At 47.7% G+C, this 18,805-nt stretch overlaps 13 non-coding genes across 13 annotated transcripts; all 13 read left to right on the top strand.

The window, feature by feature from the left end:
* Positions 1-174: 174 nt before the first annotated feature.
* LOC142692398 (U2 spliceosomal RNA) lies at positions 175-365 on the top strand. Its single transcript, XR_012860846.1, has one exon. It is a non-coding gene; the product is annotated as a U2 spliceosomal RNA (small nuclear RNA).
* A 1,288-nt stretch (positions 366-1,653) lies between these two features.
* On the top strand, positions 1,654-1,844 carry LOC142692397 (U2 spliceosomal RNA). The gene has a single exon (XR_012860845.1). It is a non-coding gene; the product is annotated as a U2 spliceosomal RNA (small nuclear RNA).
* Positions 1,845-3,129: 1,285 nt separating this feature from the next.
* LOC142692396 (U2 spliceosomal RNA) lies at positions 3,130-3,320 on the top strand. Its single transcript, XR_012860844.1, has one exon. It is a non-coding gene; the product is annotated as a U2 spliceosomal RNA (small nuclear RNA).
* Positions 3,321-4,605: 1,285 nt separating this feature from the next.
* On the top strand, positions 4,606-4,796 carry LOC142692394 (U2 spliceosomal RNA). Its single transcript, XR_012860842.1, has one exon. It is a non-coding gene; the product is annotated as a U2 spliceosomal RNA (small nuclear RNA).
* A 1,288-nt stretch (positions 4,797-6,084) lies between these two features.
* On the top strand, positions 6,085-6,275 carry LOC142692393 (U2 spliceosomal RNA). Its single transcript, XR_012860841.1, has one exon. It is a non-coding gene; the product is annotated as a U2 spliceosomal RNA (small nuclear RNA).
* Positions 6,276-7,543: 1,268 nt separating this feature from the next.
* Positions 7,544-7,734, top strand: LOC142692392 (U2 spliceosomal RNA). The gene has a single exon (XR_012860840.1). It is a non-coding gene; the product is annotated as a U2 spliceosomal RNA (small nuclear RNA).
* A 1,292-nt stretch (positions 7,735-9,026) lies between these two features.
* On the top strand, positions 9,027-9,217 carry LOC142692391 (U2 spliceosomal RNA). The gene has a single exon (XR_012860839.1). It is a non-coding gene; the product is annotated as a U2 spliceosomal RNA (small nuclear RNA).
* Positions 9,218-10,521: 1,304 nt separating this feature from the next.
* LOC142692390 (U2 spliceosomal RNA) lies at positions 10,522-10,712 on the top strand. The gene has a single exon (XR_012860838.1). It is a non-coding gene; the product is annotated as a U2 spliceosomal RNA (small nuclear RNA).
* A 1,288-nt stretch (positions 10,713-12,000) lies between these two features.
* Positions 12,001-12,191, top strand: LOC142692387 (U2 spliceosomal RNA). Its single transcript, XR_012860836.1, has one exon. It is a non-coding gene; the product is annotated as a U2 spliceosomal RNA (small nuclear RNA).
* A 1,300-nt stretch (positions 12,192-13,491) lies between these two features.
* On the top strand, positions 13,492-13,682 carry LOC142692386 (U2 spliceosomal RNA). The gene has a single exon (XR_012860835.1). It is a non-coding gene; the product is annotated as a U2 spliceosomal RNA (small nuclear RNA).
* Positions 13,683-14,962: 1,280 nt separating this feature from the next.
* Positions 14,963-15,153, top strand: LOC142692385 (U2 spliceosomal RNA). Its single transcript, XR_012860834.1, has one exon. It is a non-coding gene; the product is annotated as a U2 spliceosomal RNA (small nuclear RNA).
* A 1,284-nt stretch (positions 15,154-16,437) lies between these two features.
* LOC142692107 (U2 spliceosomal RNA) lies at positions 16,438-16,628 on the top strand. Its single transcript, XR_012860595.1, has one exon. It is a non-coding gene; the product is annotated as a U2 spliceosomal RNA (small nuclear RNA).
* A 1,280-nt stretch (positions 16,629-17,908) lies between these two features.
* Positions 17,909-18,099, top strand: LOC142692384 (U2 spliceosomal RNA). Its single transcript, XR_012860833.1, has one exon. It is a non-coding gene; the product is annotated as a U2 spliceosomal RNA (small nuclear RNA).
* The last annotated feature ends 706 nt before the right edge of the window (positions 18,100-18,805 follow it).

Here is an 18,805-nt window from a genome sequence, read left to right as displayed (position 1 = left end):
GCAAAAGAAGCAAATCCTGTCTGGCTTCCTCTCCGGCCTTTATTCACCTCCCGTGTAGCTGTGAGTGTGTGAGCCTGCAGGGCCCCATGGAATTGCCTAGAAGTAGGCTGAATCGCTGCAAGGGCTGAACAGCAGTATCGGGCAGGCTCGGGCAACGCGCGGCCCGTTCGGGTTATCGCTTCTCGGCCTTTTGGCTAAGATCAAGTGTAGTATCTGTTCTTATCAGTTTAATATCTGATACGTCCCCTATCTGGGGACCATATATTAAATGGATTTTTAGAACAGGGAGATGGAAATAGAGCTTGCTCTGTCCACTCCACGCATTGACCTGGTATTGCAGTATTTCCAGGACCGGTGCACCCTTTCCTTATGTGTTGACTAAAAGCAGATTCCAAAAGTGTTTTTTGTCTTTGCTATTGTTTCTGTCTTTCTGAAGGGATCTCCCCTTTTAATCCCATTATTTCAACACCTGTTGGACAATGCATGAGTGATAATGAGCTCATTGATTAAATGCAATTAATGAATAGATTGCCACCTCTTGTTGTGTGTCGTCTGTGTTTCTGTGTTTCCGGCATTTCACATTGGAACACCTCATTCACCTTCCTTGTCTTCTCTCCGCCCTCCCTTTTAGGTAAGTTAAAGAGCTGCACCTGAGCCAGCCACTGATTGATTGATTGATTGATTGATTGATTGATTGATTGATTGATTGATTGATGCAGCACAACAGTCAAATAGTGGAGTGGAGTAGGGGAACAGCAAACAGCCAATAAAGCAGCCCGCCCGCTCGCCTGCCCGCCACAATGGACCTACCTGTGTACACTAGATGGATGTGATGGAATGTACTGTCGTCCCTACATTTCAAGAAGAAGTAAGAATTGCAGTTGCAACAAAGCCTTGCTTGCCTACAAAGAGAGCAGCAATTTGGATTTGTTACTATGTTACCTAGAAGAATAACAAACTGTGCAAGGATGGAGGTTGTAGGAGCAAGGAGAAGTTGTCTGTAAAGTTGGTGGATGCCTATTTTCCATTTTGCAGTCCCTTGTCTCCCTCTTGTGGCCTCCTGGAGGCAACTAGCTGTGCAAAAAAAAGACAGCCTGGCGGCCGGCTGTTGCAGTGTTGCCCTCTCAGGCAACACTGAGTGACTGACTGAGCCTCACCGTCTTATATAAAGTTCAGACGGAACTTTGCACGTGTCATAGTGGAGCCCTCAGGATTCCAGAGCCAGCTTTCTGACATCATAATGGGGCCTCAGAGATAAAAGCCTGGGCCCAGGCAGTGTTGGTCAGTGCTGCTCAGCAGGCAGCACTGGACTGGACTGGATTACAGCTGATACAAGGTGTGAAGGAACAAGGGGTGGCTGTGGGCATGCACTTGCTGCCGCTGCCAGTGTTTATCTGCATGGCAGCAGGGCATTTGGGCGTTGCCAGGAAGGCGTTTTTATGTAGATTCCTCCTCTTTCAGCACTGCATTGTGGTGCAAGCAAAAGAAGCAAATCCTGTCTGGCTTCCTCTCCGGCCTTTATTCACCTCCCGTGTAGCTGTGAGTGTGTGAGCCTGCAGGGCCCCATGGAATTGCCTAGAAGTAGGCTGAATCGCTGCAAGGGCTGAACAGCAGTATCGGGCAGGCTCGGGCAACGCGCGGCCCGTTCGGGTTATCGCTTCTCGGCCTTTTGGCTAAGATCAAGTGTAGTATCTGTTCTTATCAGTTTAATATCTGATACGTCCCCTATCTGGGGACCATATATTAAATGGATTTTTAGAACAGGGAGATGGAAATAGAGCTTGCTCTGTCCACTCCACGCATTGACCTGGTATTGCAGTATTTCCAGGACCGGTGCACCCTTTCCTTATGTGTTGACTAAAAGCAGATTCCAAAAGTGTTTTTTGTCTTTGCTATTGTTTCTGTCTTTCTGAAGGGATCTCCCCTTTTAATCCCATTATTTCAACACCTGTTGGACAATGCATGAGTGATAATGAGCTCATTGATTAAATGCAATTAATGAATAGATTGCCACCTCTTGTTGTGTGTCGTCTGTGTTTCTGTGTTTCCGGCATTTCACATTGGAACACCTCATTCACCTTCCTTGTCTTCTCTCCGCCCTCCCTTTTAGGTAAGTTAAAGAGCTGCACCTGAGCCAGCCACTGATTGATTGATTGATTGATTGATTGATTGATTGATTGATTGATTGATTGATGCAGCACAACAGTCAAATAGTGGAGTGGAGTAGGGGAACAGCAAACAGCCAATAAAGCAGCCCGCCCGCTCGCCTGCCCGCCACAATGGACCTACCTGTGTACACTAGATGGATGTGATGGAATGTACTGTCGTCCCTACATTTCAAGAAGAAGTAAGAATTGCAGTTGCAACAAAGCCTTGCTTGCCTACAAAGAGAGCAGCAATTTGGATTTGTTACTATGTTACCTAGAAGAATAACAAACTGTGCAAGGATGGAGGTTGTAGGAGCAAGGAGAAGTTGTCTGTAAAGTTGGTGGATGCCTATTTTCCATTTTGCAGTCCCTTGTCTCCCTCTTGTGGCCTCCTGGAGGCAACTAGCTGTGCAAAAAAAAGACAGCCTGGCGGCCGGCTGTTGCAGTGTTGCCCTCTCAGGCAACACTGAGTGACTGACTGAGCCTCACCGTCTTATATAAAGTTCAGACGGAACTTTGCACGTGTCATAGTGGAGCCCTCAGGATTCCAGAGCCAGCTTTCTGACATCATAATGGGGCCTCAGAGATAAAAGCGGCCCAGGCAGTGTTGGTCAGTGCTGCTCAGCAGGCAGCACTGGACTGGACTGGATTACAGCTGATACAAGGTGTGAAGGAACAAGGGGTGGCTGTGGGCATGCACTTGCTGCCGCTGCCAGTGTTTATCTGCATGGCAGCAGGGCATTTGGGCGTTGCCAGGAAGGCGTTTTTATGTAGATTCCTCCTCTTTCAGCACTGCATTGTGGTGCAAGCAAAAGAAGCAAATCCTGTCTGGCTTCCTCTCCGGCCTTTATTCACCTCCCGTGTAGCTGTGAGTGTGTGAGCCTGCAGGGCCCCATGGAATTGCCTAGAAGTAGGCTGAATCGCTGCAAGGGCTGAACAGCAGTATCGGGCAGGCTCGGGCAACGCGCGGCCCGTTCGGGTTATCGCTTCTCGGCCTTTTGGCTAAGATCAAGTGTAGTATCTGTTCTTATCAGTTTAATATCTGATACGTCCCCTATCTGGGGACCATATATTAAATGGATTTTTAGAACAGGGAGATGGAAATAGAGCTTGCTCTGTCCACTCCACGCATTGACCTGGTATTGCAGTATTTCCAGGACCGGTGCACCCTTTCCTTATGTGTTGACTAAAAGCAGATTCCAAAAGTGTTTTTTGTCTTTGCTATTGTTTCTGTCTTTCTGAAGGGATCTCCCCTTTTAATCCCATTATTTCAACACCTGTTGGACAATGCATGAGTGATAATGAGCTCATTGATTAAATGCAATTAATGAATAGATTGCCACCTCTTGTTGTGTGTCGTCTGTGTTTCTGTGTTTCCGGCATTTCACATTGGAACACCTCATTCACCTTCCTTGTCTTCTCTCCGCCCTCCCTTTTAGGTAAGTTAAAGAGCTGCACCTGAGCCAGCCACTTGATTGATTGATTGATTGATTGATTGATTGATTGATTGATTGATTGATGCAGCACAACAGTCAAATAGTGGAGTGGAGTAGGGGAACAGCAAACAGCCAATAAAGCAGCCCGCCCGCTCGCCTGCCCGCCACAATGGACCTACCTGTGTACACTAGATGGATGTGATGGAATGTACTGTCGTCCCTACATTTCAAGAAGAAGTAAGAATTGCAGTTGCAACAAAGCCTTGCTTGCCTACAAAGAGAGCAGCAATTTGGATTTGTTACTATGTTACCTAGAAGAATAACAAACTGTGCAAGGATGGAGGTTGTAGGAGCAAGGAGAAGTTGTCTGTAAAGTTGGTGGATGCCTATTTTCCATTTTGCAGTCCCTTGTCTCCCTCTTGTGGCCTCCTGGAGGCAACTAGCTGTGCAAAAAAAAGACAGCCTGGCGGCCGGCTGTTGCAGTGTTGCCCTCTCAGGCAACACTGAGTGACTGACTGAGCCTCACCGTCTTATATAAAGTTCAGACGGAACTTTGCACGTGTCATAGTGGAGCCCTCAGGATTCCAGAGCCAGCTTTCTGACATCATAATGGGGCCTCAGAGATAAAAGCCTGGGCCCAGGCAGTGTTGGTCAGTGCTGCTCAGCAGGCAGCACTGGACTGGACTGGATTACAGCTGATACAAGGTGTGAAGGAACAAGGGGTGGCTGTGGGCATGCACTTGCTGCCGCTGCCAGTGTTTATCTGCATGGCAGCAGGGCATTTGGGCGTTGCCAGGAAGGCGTTTTTATGTAGATTCCTCCTCTTTCAGCACTGCATTGTGGTGCAAGCAAAAGAAGCAAATCCTGTCTGGCTTCCTCTCCGGCCTTTATTCACCTCCTGTGTAGCTGTGAGTGTGTGAGCCTGCAGGGCCCCATGGAATTGCCTAGAAGTAGGCTGAATCGCTGCAAGGGCTGAACAGCAGTATCGGGCAGGCTCGGGCAACGCGCGGCCCGTTCGGGTTATCGCTTCTCGGCCTTTTGGCTAAGATCAAGTGTAGTATCTGTTCTTATCAGTTTAATATCTGATACGTCCCCTATCTGGGGACCATATATTAAATGGATTTTTAGAACAGGGAGATGGAAATAGAGCTTGCTCTGTCCACTCCACGCATTGACCTGGTATTGCAGTATTTCCAGGACCGGTGCACCCTTTCCTTATGTGTTGACTAAAAGCAGATTCCAAAAGTGTTTTTTGTCTTTGCTATTGTTTCTGTCTTTCTGAAGGGATCTCCCCTTTTAATCCCATTATTTCAACACCTGTTGGACAATGCATGAGTGATAATGAGCTCATTGATTAAATGCAATTAATGAATAGATTGCCACCTCTTGTTGTGTGTCGTCTGTGTTTCTGTGTTTCCGGCATTTCACATTGGAACACCTCATTCACCTTCCTTGTCTTCTCTCCGCCCTCCCTTTTAGGTAAGTTAAAGAGCTGCACCTGAGCCAGCCACTGATTGATTGATTGATTGATTGATTGATTGATTGATTGATTGATTGATTGATGCAGCACAACAGTCAAATAGTGGAGTGGAGTAGGGGAACAGCAAACAGCCAATAAAGCAGCCCGCCCGCTCGCCTGCCCGCCACAATGGACCTACCTGTGTACACTAGATGGATGTGATGGAATGTACTGTCGTCCCTACATTTCAAGAAGAAGTAAGAATTGCAGTTGCAACAAAGCCTTGCTTGCCTACAAAGAGAGCAGCAATTTGGATTTGTTACTATGTTACCTAGAAGAATAACAAACTGTGCAAGGATGGAGGTTGTAGGAGCAAGGAGAAGTTGTCTGTAAAGTTGGTGGATGCCTATTTTCCATTTTGCAGTCCCTTGTCTCCCTCTTGTGGCCTCCTGGAGGCAACTAGCTGTGCAAAAAAAAGACAGCCTGGCGGCCGGCTGTTGCAGTGTTGCCCTCTCAGGCAACACTGAGTGACTGACTGAGCCTCACCGTCTTATATAAAGTTCAGACGGAACTTTGCACGTGTCATAGTGGAGCCCTCAGGATTCCAGAGCCAGCTTTCTGACATCATAATGGGGCCTCAGAGATAAAAGCCTGGGCCCAGGCAGTGTTGGTCAGTGCTGCTCAGCAGGCAGCACTGGACTGGACTGGATTACAGCTGATACAAGGTGTGAAGGAACAAGGGGTGGCTGTGGGCATGCACTTGCTGCCGCTGCCAGTGTTTATCTGCATGGCAGCAGGGCATTTGGGCGTTGCCAGGAAGGCGTTTTTATGTAGATTCCTCCTCTTTCAGCACTGCATTGTGGTGCAAGCAAAAGAAGCAAATCCTGTCTGGCTTCCTCTCCGGCCTTTATTCACCTCCCGTGTAGCTGTGAGTGTGTGAGCCTGCAGGGCCCCATGGAATTGCCTAGAAGTAGGCTGAATCGCTGCAAGGGCTGAACAGCAGTATCGGGCAGGCTCGGGCAACGCGCGGCCCGTTCGGGTTATCGCTTCTCGGCCTTTTGGCTAAGATCAAGTGTAGTATCTGTTCTTATCAGTTTAATATCTGATACGTCCCCTATCTGGGGACCATATATTAAATGGATTTTTAGAACAGGGAGATGGAAATAGAGCTTGCTCTGTCCACTCCACGCATTGACCTGGTATTGCAGTATTTCCAGGACCGGTGCACCCTTTCCTTATGTGTTGACTAAAAGCAGATTCCAAAAGTGTTTTTTGTCTTTGCTATTGTTTCTGTCTTTCTGAAGGGATCTCCCCTTTTAATCCCATTATTTCAACACCTGTTGGACAATGCATGAGTGATAATGAGCTCATTGATTAAATGCAATTAATGAATAGATTGCCACCTCTTGTTGTGTGTCGTCTGTGTTTCTGTGTTTCCGGCATTTCACATTGGAACACCTCATTCACCTTCCTTGTCTTCTCTCCGCCCTCCCTTTTAGGTAAGTTAAAGAGCTGCACCTGAGCCAGCCACTGATTGATTGATTGATTGATTGATTGATTGATGCAGCACAACAGTCAAATAGTGGAGTGGAGTAGGGGAACAGCAAACAGCCAATAAAGCAGCCCGCCCGCTCGCCTGCCCGCCACAATGGACCTACCTGTGTACACTAGATGGATGTGATGGAATGTACTGTCGTCCCTACATTTCAAGAAGAAGTAAGAATTGCAGTTGCAACAAAGCCTTGCTTGCCTACAAAGAGAGCAGCAATTTGGATTTGTTACTATGTTACCTAGAAGAATAACAAACTGTGCAAGGATGGAGGTTGTAGGAGCAAGGAGAAGTTGTCTGTAAAGTTGGTGGATGCCTATTTTCCATTTTGCAGTCCCTTGTCTCCCTCTTGTGGCCTCCTGGAGGCAACTAGCTGTGCAAAAAAAAGACAGCCTGGCGGCCGGCTGTTGCAGTGTTGCCCTCTCAGGCAACACTGAGTGACTGACTGAGCCTCACCGTCTTATATAAAGTTCAGACGGAACTTTGCACGTGTCATAGTGGAGCCCTCAGGATTCCAGAGCCAGCTTTCTGACATCATAATGGGGCCTCAGAGATAAAAGCCTGGGCCCAGGCAGTGTTGGTCAGTGCTGCTCAGCAGGCAGCACTGGACTGGACTGGATTACAGCTGATACAAGGTGTGAAGGAACAAGGGGTGGCTGTGGGCATGCACTTGCTGCCGCTGCCAGTGTTTATCTGCATGGCAGCAGGGCATTTGGGCGTTGCCAGGAAGGCGTTTTTATGTAGATTCCTCCTCTTTCAGCACTGCATTGTGGTGCAAGCAAAAGAAGCAAATCCTGTCTGGCTTCCTCTCCGGCCTTTATTCACCTCCCGTGTAGCTGTGAGTGTGTGAGCCTGCAGGGCCCCATGGAATTGCCTAGAAGTAGGCTGAATCGCTGCAAGGGCTGAACAGCAGTATCGGGCAGGCTCGGGCAACGCGCGGCCCGTTCGGGTTATCGCTTCTCGGCCTTTTGGCTAAGATCAAGTGTAGTATCTGTTCTTATCAGTTTAATATCTGATACGTCCCCTATCTGGGGACCATATATTAAATGGATTTTTAGAACAGGGAGATGGAAATAGAGCTTGCTCTGTCCACTCCACGCATTGACCTGGTATTGCAGTATTTCCAGGACCGGTGCACCCTTTCCTTATGTGTTGACTAAAAGCAGATTCCAAAAGTGTTTTTTGTCTTTGCTATTGTTTCTGTCTTTCTGAAGGGATCTCCCCTTTTAATCCCATTATTTCAACACCTGTTGGACAATGCATGAGTGATAATGAGCTCATTGATTAAATGCAATTAATGAATAGATTGCCACCTCTTGTTGTGTGTCGTCTGTGTTTCTATGTTTCCAGCATTTCACATTGGAACACCTCATTCACCTTCCTTGTCTTCTCTCCGCCCTCCCTTTTAGGTAAGTTAAAGAGCTGCACCTGAGCCAGCCACTGATTGATTGATTGATTGATTGATTGATTGATTGATTGATTGATTGATTGATTGATGCAGCACAACAGTCAAATAGTGGAGTGGAGTAGGGGAACAGCAAACAGCCAATAAAGCAGCCCGCCCGCTCGCCTGCCCGCCACAATGGACCTACCTGTGTACACTAGATGGATGTGATGGAATGTACTGTCGTCCCTACATTTCAAGAAGAAGTAAGAATTGCAGTTGCAACAAAGCCTTGCTTGCCTACAAAGAGAGCAGCAATTTGGATTTGTTACTATGTTACCTAGAAGAATAACAAACTGTGCAAGGATGGAGGTTGTAGGAGCAAGGAGAAGTTGTCTGTAAAGTTGGTGGATGCCTATTTTCCATTTTGCAGTCCCTTGTCTCCCTCTTGTGGCCTCCTGGAGGCAACTAGCTGTGCAAAAAAAAGACAGCCTGGCGGCCGGCTGTTGCAGTGTTGCCCTCTCAGGCAACACTGAGTGACTGACTGAGCCTCACCGTCTTATATAAAGTTCAGACGGAACTTTGCACGTGTCATAGTGGAGCCCTCAGGATTCCAGAGCCAGCTTTCTGACATCATAATGGGGCCTCAGAGATAAAAGCCTGGGCCCAGGCAGTGTTGGTCAGTGCTGCTCAGCAGGCAGCACTGGACTGGACTGGATTACAGCTGATACAAGGTGTGAAGGAACAAGGGGTGGCTGTGGGCATGCACTTGCTGCCGCTGCCAGTGTTTATCTGCATGGCAGCAGGGCATTTGGGCGTTGCCAGGAAGGCGTTTTTATGTAGATTCCTCCTCTTTCAGCACTGCATTGTGGTGCAAGCAAAAGAAGCAAATCCTGTCTGGCTTCCTCTCCGGCCTTTATTCACCTCCCGTGTAGCTGTGAGTGTGTGAGCCTGCAGGGCCCCATGGAATTGCCTAGAAGTAGGCTGAATCGCTGCAAGGGCTGAACAGCAGTATCGGGCAGGCTCGGGCAACGCGCGGCCCGTTCGGGTTATCGCTTCTCGGCCTTTTGGCTAAGATCAAGTGTAGTATCTGTTCTTATCAGTTTAATATCTGATACGTCCCCTATCTGGGGACCATATATTAAATGGATTTTTAGAACAGGGAGATGGAAATAGAGCTTGCTCTGTCCACTCCACGCATTGACCTGGTATTGCAGTATTTCCAGGACCGGTGCACCCTTTCCTTATGTGTTGACTAAAAGCAGATTCCAAAAGTGTTTTTTGTCTTTGCTATTGTTTCTGTCTTTCTGAAGGGATCTCCCCTTTTAATCCCATTATTTCAACACCTGTTGGACAATGCATGAGTGATAATGAGCTCATTGATTAAATGCAATTAATGAATAGATTGCCACCTCTTGTTGTGTGTCGTCTGTGTTTCTGTGTTTCCGGCATTTCACATTGGAACACCTCATTCACCTTCCTTGTCTTCTCTCCGCCCTCCCTTTTAGGTAAGTTAAAGAGCTGCACCTGAGCCAGCCACTGATTGATTGATTGATTGATTGATTGATTGATTGATTGATTGATTGATTGATTGATTGATTGATTGATGCAGCACAACAGTCAAATAGTGGAGTGGAGTAGGGGAACAGCAAACAGCCAATAAAGCAGCCCGCCCGCTCGCCTGCCCGCCACAATGGACCTACCTGTGTACACTAGATGGATGTGATGGAATGTACTGTCGTCCCTACATTTCAAGAAGAAGTAAGAATTGCAGTTGCAACAAAGCCTTGCTTGCCTACAAAGAGAGCAGCAATTTGGATTTGTTACTATGTTACCTAGAAGAATAACAAACTGTGCAAGGATGGAGGTTGTAGGAGCAAGGAGAAGTTGTCTGTAAAGTTGGTGGATGCCTATTTTCCATTTTGCAGTCCCTTGTCTCCCTCTTGTGGCCTCCTGGAGGCAACTAGCTGTGAAAAAAAAAGACAGCCTGGCGGCCGGCTGTTGCAGTGTTGCCCTCTCAGGCAACACTGAGTGACTGACTGAGCCTCACCGTCTTATATAAAGTTCAGACGGAACTTTGCACGTGTCATAGTGGAGCCCTCAGGATTCCAGAGCCAGCTTTCTGACATCATAATGGGGCCTCAGAGATAAAAGCCTGGGCCCAGGCAGTGTTGGTCAGTGCTGCTCAGCAGGCAGCACTGGACTGGACTGGATTACAGCTGATACAAGGTGTGAAGGAACAAGGGGTGGCTGTGGGCATGCACTTGCTGCCGCTGCCAGTGTTTATCTGCATGGCAGCAGGGCATTTGGGCGTTGCCAGGAAGGCGTTTTTATGTAGATTCCTCCTCTTTCAGCACTGCATTGTGGTGCAAGCAAAAGAAGCAAATCCTGTCTGGCTTCCTCTCCGGCCTTTACTCACCTCCCGTGTAGCTGTGAGTGTGTGAGCCTGCAGGGCCCCATGGAATTGCCTAGAAGTAGGCTGAATCGCTGCAAGGGCTGAACAGCAGTATCGGGCAGGCTCGGGCAACGCGCGGCCCGTTCGGGTTATCGCTTCTCGGCCTTTTGGCTAAGATCAAGTGTAGTATCTGTTCTTATCAGTTTAATATCTGATACGTCCCCTATCTGGGGACCATATATTAAATGGATTTTTAGAACAGGGAGATGGAAATAGAGCTTGCTCTGTCCACTCCACGCATTGACCTGGTATTGCAGTATTTCCAGGACCGGTGCACCCTTTCCTTATGTGTTGACTAAAAGCAGATTCCAAAAGTGTTTTTTGTCTTTGCTATTGTTTCTGTCTTTCTGAAGGGATCTCCCCTTTTAATCCCATTATTTCAACACCTGTTGGACAATGCATGAGTGATAATGAGCTCATTGATTAAATGCAATTAATGAATAGATTGCCACCTCTTGTTGTGTGTCGTCTGTGTTTCTGTGTTTCCGGCATTTCACATTGGAACACCTCATTCACCTTCCTTGTCTTCTCTCCGCCCTCCCTTTTAGGTAAGTTAAAGAGCTGCACCTGAGCCAGCCACTGATTGATTGATTGATTAATTGATTGATTGATTGATTGATTGATTGATTGATGCAGCACAACAGTCAAATAGTGGAGTGGAGTAGGGGAACAGCAAACAGCCAATAAAGCAGCCCGCCCGCTCGCCTGCCCGCCACAATGGACCTACCTGTGTACACTAGATGGATGTGATGGAATGTACTGTTGTCCCTACATTTCAAGAAGAAGTAAGAATTGCAGTTGCAACAAAGCCTTGCTTGCCTACAAAGAGAGCAGCAATTTGGATTTGTTACTATGTTACCTAGAAGAATAACAAACTGTGCAAGGATGGAGGTTGTAGGAGCAAGGAGAAGTTGTCTGTAAAGTTGGTGGATGCCTATTTTCCATTTTGCAGTCCCTTGTCTCCCTCTTGTGGCCTCCTGGAGGCAACTAGCTGTGCAAAAAAAAGACAGCCTGGCGGCCGGCTGTTGCAGTTTTGCCCTCTCAGGCAACACTGAGTGACTGACTGAGCCTCACCGTCTTATATAAAGTTCAGACGGAACTTTGCACGTGTCATAGTGGAGCCCTCAGGATTCCAGAGCCAGCTTTCTGACATCATAATGGGGCCTCAGAGATAAAAGCCTGGGCCCAGGCAGTGTTGGTCAGTGCTGCTCAGCAGGCAGCACTGGACTGGACTGGATTACAGCTGATACAAGGTGTGAAGGAACAAGGGGTGGCTGTGGGCATGCACTTGCTGCCGCTGCCAGTGTTTATCTGCATGGCAGCAGGGCATTTGGGCGTTGCCAGGAAGGCGTTTTTATGTAGATTCCTCCTCTTTCAGCACTGCATTGTGGTGCAAGCAAAAGAAGCAAATCCTGTCTGGCTTCCTCTCCGGCCTTTATTCACCTCCCGTGTAGCTGTGAGTGTGTGAGCCTGCAGGGCCCCATGGAATTGCCTAGAAGTAGGCTGAATCGCTGCAAGGGCTGAACAGCAGTATCGGGCAGGCTCGGGCAACGCGCGGCCCGTTCGGGTTATCGCTTCTCGGCCTTTTGGCTAAGATCAAGTGTAGTATCTGTTCTTATCAGTTTAATATCTGATACGTCCCCTATCTGGGGACCATATATTAAATGGATTTTTAGAACAGGGAGATGGAAATAGAGCTTGCTCTGTCCACTCCACGCATTGACCTGGTATTGCAGTATTTCCAGGACCGGTGCACCCTTTCCTTATGTGTTGACTAAAAGCAGATTCCAAAAGTGTTTTTTGTCTTTGCTATTGTTTCTGTCTTTCTGAAGGGATCTCCCCTTTTAATCCCATTATTTCAACACCTGTTGGACAATGCATGAGTGATAATGAGCTCATTGATTAAATGCAATTAATGAATAGATTGCCACCTCTTGTTGTGTGTCGTCTGTGTTTCTGTGTTTCCGGCATTTCACATTGGAACACCTCATTCACCTTCCTTGTCTTCTCTCCGCCCTCCCTTTTAGGTAAGTTAAAGAGCTGCACCTGAGCCAGCCACTGATTGATTGATTGATTGATTGATTGATTGATTGATTGATTGATTGATTGATTGATTGATTGATGCAGCACAACAGTCAAATAGTGGAGTGGAGTAGGGGAACAGCAAACAGCCAATAAAGCAGCCCGCCCGCTCGCCTGCCCGCCACAATGGACCTACCTGTGTACACTAGATGGATGTGATGGAATGTACTGTCGTCCCTACATTTCAAGAAGAAGTAAGAATTGCAGTTGCAACAAAGCCTTGCTTGCCTACAAAGAGAGCAGCAATTTGGATTTGTTACTATGTTACCTAGAAGAATAACAAACTGTGCAAGGATGGAGGTTGTAGGAGCAAGGAGAAGTTGTCTGTAAAGTTGGTGGATGCCTATTTTCCATTTTGCAGTCCCTTGTCTCCCTCTTGTGGCCTCCTGGAGGCAACTAGCTGTGCAAAAAAAAGACAGCCTGGCGGCCGGCTGTTGCAGTGTTGCCCTCTCAGGCAACACTGAGTGACTGACTGAGCCTCACCGTCTTATATAAAGTTCAGACGGAACTTTGCACGTGTCATAGTGGAGCCCTCAGGATTCCAGAGCCAGCTTTCTGACATCATAATGGGGCCTCAGAGATAAAAGCCTGGGCCCAGGCAGTGTTGGTCAGTGCTGCTCAGCAGGCAGCACTGGACTGGACTGGATTACAGCTGATACAAGGTGTGAAGGAACAAGGGGTGGCTGTGGGCATGCACTTGCTGCCGCTGCCAGTGTTTATCTGCATGGCAGCAGGGCATTTGGGCGTTGCCAGGAAGGCGTTTTTATGTAGATTCCTCCTCTTTCAGCACTGCATTGTGGTGCAAGCAAAAGAAGCAAATCCTGTCTGGCTTCCTCTCCGGCCTTTATTCACCTCCCGTGTAGCTGTGAGTGTGTGAGCCTGCAGGGCCCCATGGAATTGCCTAGAAGTAGGCTGAATCGCTGCAAGGGCTGAACAGCAGTATCGGGCAGGCTCGGGCAACGCGCGGCCCGTTCGGGTTATCGCTTCTCGGCCTTTTGGCTAAGATCAAGTGTAGTATCTGTTCTTATCAGTTTAATATCTGATACGTCCCCTATCTGGGGACCATATATTAAATGGATTTTTAGAACAGGGAGATGGAAATAGAGCTTGCTCTGTCCACTCCACGCATTGACCTGGTATTGCAGTATTTCCAGGACCGGTGCACCCTTTCCTTATGTGTTGACTAAAAGCAGATTCCAAAAGTGTTTTTTGTCTTTGCTATTGTTTCTGTCTTTCTGAAGGGATCTCCCCTTTTAATCCCATTATTTCAACACCTGTTGGACAATGCATGAGTGATAATGAGCTCATTGATTAAATGCAATTAATGAATAGATTGCCACCTCTTGTTGTGTGTCGTCTGTGTTTCTGTGTTTCCGGCATTTCACATTGGAACACCTCATTCACCTTCCTTGTCTTCTCTCCGCCCTCCCTTTTAGGTAAGTTAAAGAGCTGCACCTGAGCCAGCCACTGATTGATTGATTGATTGATTGATTGATTGATTGATTGATTGATGCAGCACAACAGTCAAATAGTGGAGTGGAGTAGGGGAACAGCAAACAGCCAATAAAGCAGCCCGCCCGCTCGCCTGCCCGCCACAATGGACCTACCTGTGTACACTAGATGGATGTGATGGAATGTACTGTCGTCCCTACATTTCAAGAAGAAGTAAGAATTGCAGTTGCAACAAAGCCTTGCTTGCCTACAAAGAGAGCAGCAATTTGGATTTGTTACTATGTTACCTAGAAGAATAACAAACTGTGCAAGGATGGAGGTTGTAGGAGCAAGGAGAAGTTGTCTGTAAAGTTGGTGGATGCCTATTTTCCATTTTGCAGTCCCTTGTCTCCCTCTTGTGGCCTCCTGGAGGCAACTAGCTGTGCAAAAAAAAGACAGCCTGGCGGCCGGCTGTTGCAGTGTTGCCCTCTCAGGCAACACTGAGTGACTGACTGAGCCTCACCGTCTTATATAAAGTTCAGACGGAACTTTGCACGTGTCATAGTGGAGCCCTCAGGATTCCAGAGCCAGCTTTCTGACATCATAATGGGGCCTCAGAGATAAAAGCCTGGGCCCAGGCAGTGTTGGTCAGTGCTGCTCAGCAGGCAGCACTGGACTGGACTGGATTACAGCTGATACAAGGTGTGAAGGAACAAGGGGTGGCTGTGGGCATGCACTTGCAGCCGCTGCCAGTGTTTATCTGCATGGCAGCAGGGCATTTGGGCGTTGCCAGGAAGGCGTTTTTATGTAGATTCCTCCTCTTTCAGCACTGCATTGTGGTGCAAGCAAAAGAAGCAAATCCTGTCTGGCTTCCTCTCCGGCCTTTATTCACCTCCCGTGTAGCTGTGAGTGTGTGAGCCTGCAGGGCCCCATGGAATTGCCTAGAAGTAGGCTGAATCGCTGCAAGGGCTGAACAGCAGTATCGGGCAGGCTCGGGCAACGCGCGGCCCGTTCGGGTTATCGCTTCTCGGCCTTTTGGCTAAGATCAAGTGTAGTATCTGTTCTTATCAGTTTAATATCTGATACGTCCCCTATCTGGGGACCATATATTAAATGGATTTTTAGAACAGGGAGATGGAAATAGAGCTTGCTCTGTCCACTCCACGCATTGACCTGGTATTGCAGTATTTCCAGGACCGGTGCACCCTTTCCTTATGTGTTGACTAAAAGCAGATTCCAAAAGTGTTTTTTGTCTTTGCTATTGTTTCTGTCTTTCTGAAGGGATCTCCCCTTTTAATCCCATTATTTCAACACCTGTTGGACAATGCATGAGTGATAATGAGCTCATTGATTAAATGCAATTAATGAATAGATTGCCACCTCTTGTTGTGTGTCGTCTGTGTTTCTGTGTTTCCGGCATTTCACATTGGAACACCTCATTCACCTTCCTTGTCTTCTCTCCGCCCTCCCTTTTAGGTAAGTTAAAGAGCTGCACCTGAGCCAGCCACTGATTGATTGATTGATTGATTGATTGATTGATTGATTGATTGATTGATGCAGCACAACAGTCAAATAGTGGAGTGGAGTAGGGGAACAGCAAACAGCCAATAAAGCAGCCCGCCCGCTCGCCTGCCCGCCACAATGGACCTACCTGTGTACACTAGATGGATGTGATGGAATGTACTGTCGTCCCTACATTTCAAGAAGAAGTAAGAATTGCAGTTGCAACAAAGCCTTGCTTGCCTACAAAGAGAGCAGCAATTTGGATTTGTTACTATGTTACCTAGAAGAATAACAAACTGTGCAAGGATGGAGGTTGTAGGAGCAAGGAGAAGTTGTCTGTAAAGTTGGTGGATGCCTATTTTCCATTTTGCAGTCCCTTGTCTCCCTCTTGTGGCCTCCTGGAGGCAACTAGCTGTGCAAAAAAAAGACAGCCTGGCGGCCGGCTGTTGCAGTGTTGCCCTCTCAGGCAACACTGAGTGACTGACTGAGCCTCACCGTCTTATATAAAGTTCAGACGGAACTTTGCACGTGTCATAGTGGAGCCCTCAGGATTCCAGAGCCAGCTTTCTGACATCATAATGGGGCCTCAGAGATAAAAGCCTGGGCCCAGGCAGTGTTGGTCAGTGCTGCTCAGCAGGCAGCACTGGACTGGACTGGATTACAGCTGATACAAGGTGTGAAGGAACAAGGGGTGGCTGTGGGCATGCACTTGCTGCCGCTGCCAGTGTTTATCTGCATGGCAGCAGGGCATTTGGGCGTTGCCAGGAAGGCGTTTTTATGTAGATTCCTCCTCTTTCAGCACTGCATTGTGGTGCAAGCAAAAGAAGCAAATCCTGTCTGGCTTCCTCTCCGGCCTTTATTCACCTCCCGTGTAGCTGTGAGTGTGTGAGCCTGCAGGGCCCCATGGAATTGCCTAGAAGTAGGCTGAATCGCTGCAAGGGCTGAACAGCAGTATCGGGCAGGCTCGGGCAACGTGCGGCCCGTTCGGGTTATCGCTTCTCGGCCTTTTGGCTAAGATCAAGTGTAGTATCTGTTCTTATCAGTTTAATATCTGATACGTCCCCTATCTGGGGACCATATATTAAATGGATTTTTAGAACAGGGGGATGGAAATAGAGCTTGCTCTGTCCACTCCACGCATTGACCTGGTATTGCAGTATTTCCAGGACCGGTGCACCCTTACCTTATGTGTTGACTAAAAGCAGATTCCAAAAGTGTTTTTTGTCTTTGCTATTGTTTCTGTCTTTCTGAAGGGATCTCCCCTTTTAATCCCATTATTTCAACACCTGTTGGACAATGCATGAGTGATAATGAGCTCATTGATTAAATGCAATTAATGAATAGATTGCCACCTCTTGTTGTGTGTCGTCTGTGTTTCTGTGTTTCCGGCATTTCACATTGGAACACCTCATTCACCTTCCTTGTCTTCTCTCCGCCCTCCCTTTTAGGTAAGTTAAAGAGCTGCACCTGAGCCAGCCACTGATTGATTGATTGATTGATTGATTGATTGATTGATTGATTGATGCAGCACAACAGTCAAATAGTGGAGTGGAGTAGGGGAACAGCAAACAGCCAATAAAGCAGCCCGCCCGCTCGCCTGCCCGCCACAATGGACCTACCTGTGTACACTAGATGGATGTGATGGAATGTACTGTCGTCCCTACATTTCAAGAAGAAGTAAGAATTGCAGTTGCAACAAAGCCTTGCTTGCCTACAAAGAGAGCAGCAATTTGGATTTGTTACTATGTTACCTAGAAGAATAACAAACTGTGCAAGGATGGAGGTTGTAGGAGCAAGGAGAAGTTGTCTGTAAAGTTGGTGGATGCCTATTTTCCATTTTGCAGTCCCTTGTCTCCCTCTTGTGGCCTCCTGGAGGCAACTAGCTGTGCAAAAAAAAGACAGCCTGGCGGCCGGCTGTTGCAGTGTTGCCCTCTCAGGCAACACTGAGTGACTGACTGAGCCTCACCGTCTTATATAAAGTTCAGACGGAACTTTGCACGTGTCATAGTGGAGCCCTCAGGATTCCAGAGCCAGCTTTCTGACATCATAATGGGGCCTCAGAGATAAAAGCCTGGGCCCAGGCAGTGTTGGTCAGTGCTGCTCAGCAGGCAGCACTGGACTGGACTGGATTACAGCTGATACAAGGTGTGAAGGAACAAGGGGTGGCTGTGGGCATGCACTTGCTGCCGCTGCCAGTGTTTATCTGCATGGCAGCAGGGCATTTGGGCGTTGCCAGGAAGGCGTTTTTATGTAGATTCCTCCTCTTTCAGCACTGCATTGTGGTGCAAGCAAAAGAAGCAAATCCTGTCTGGCTTCCTCTCCGGCCTTTATTCACCTCCCGTGTAGCTGTGAGTGTGTGAGCCTGCAGGGCCCCATGGAATTGCCTAGAAGTAGGCTGAATCGCTGCAAGGGCTGAACAGCAGTATCGGGCAGGCTCGGGCAACGCGCGGCCCGTTCGGGTTATCGCTTCTCGGCCTTTTGGCTAAGATCAAGTGTAGTATCTGTTCTTATCAGTTTAATATCTGATACGTCCCCTATCTGGGGACCATATATTAAATGGATTTTTAGAACAGGGAGATGGAAATAGAGCTTGCTCTGTCCACTCCACGCATTGACCTGGTATTGCAGTATTTCCAGGACCGGTGCACCCTTTCCTTATGTGTTGACTAAAAGCAGATTCCAAAAGTGTTTTTTGTCTTTGCTATTGTTTCTGTCTTTCTGAAGGGATCTCCCCTTTTAATCCCATTATTTCAACACCTGTTGGACAATGCATGAGTGATAATGAGCTCATTGATTAAATGCAATTAATGAATAGATTGCCACCTCTTGTTGTGTGTCGTCTGTGTTTCTGTGTTTCCGGCATTTCACATTGGAACACCTCATTCACCTTCCTTGTCTTCTCTCCGCCCTCCCTTTTAGGTAAGTTAAAGAGCTGCACCTGAGCCAGCCACTGATTGATTGATTGATTGATTGATTGATTGATTGATTGATTGATGCAGCACAACAGTCAAATAGTGGAGTGGAGTAGGGGAACAGCAAACAGCCAATAAAGCAGCCCGCCCGCTCGCCTGCCCGCCACAATGGACCTACCTGTGTACACTAGATGGATGTGATGGAATGTACTGTCGTCCCTACATTTCAAGAAGAAGTAAGAATTGCAGTTGCAACAAAGCCTTGCTTGCCTACAAAGAGAGCAGCAATTTGGATTTGTTACTATGTTACCTAGAAGAATAACAAACTGTGCAAGGATGGAGGTTGTAGGAGCAAGGAGAAGTTGTCTGTAAAGTTGGTGGATGCCTATTTTCCATTTTGCAGTCCCTTGTCTCCCTCTTGTGGCCTCCTGGAGGCAACTAGCTGTG

The sequence above is a fragment of the Rhinoderma darwinii genome (assembly GCF_050947455.1).
Source record: "Rhinoderma darwinii isolate aRhiDar2 chromosome 5 unlocalized genomic scaffold, aRhiDar2.hap1 SUPER_5_unloc_39, whole genome shotgun sequence".
Classification (NCBI taxonomy): domain Eukaryota; kingdom Metazoa; phylum Chordata; class Amphibia; order Anura; family Rhinodermatidae; genus Rhinoderma; species Rhinoderma darwinii.
Note: the sequence above shows the minus strand (reverse complement) of the source record. Positions and strands in the feature narration are given on the sequence as shown.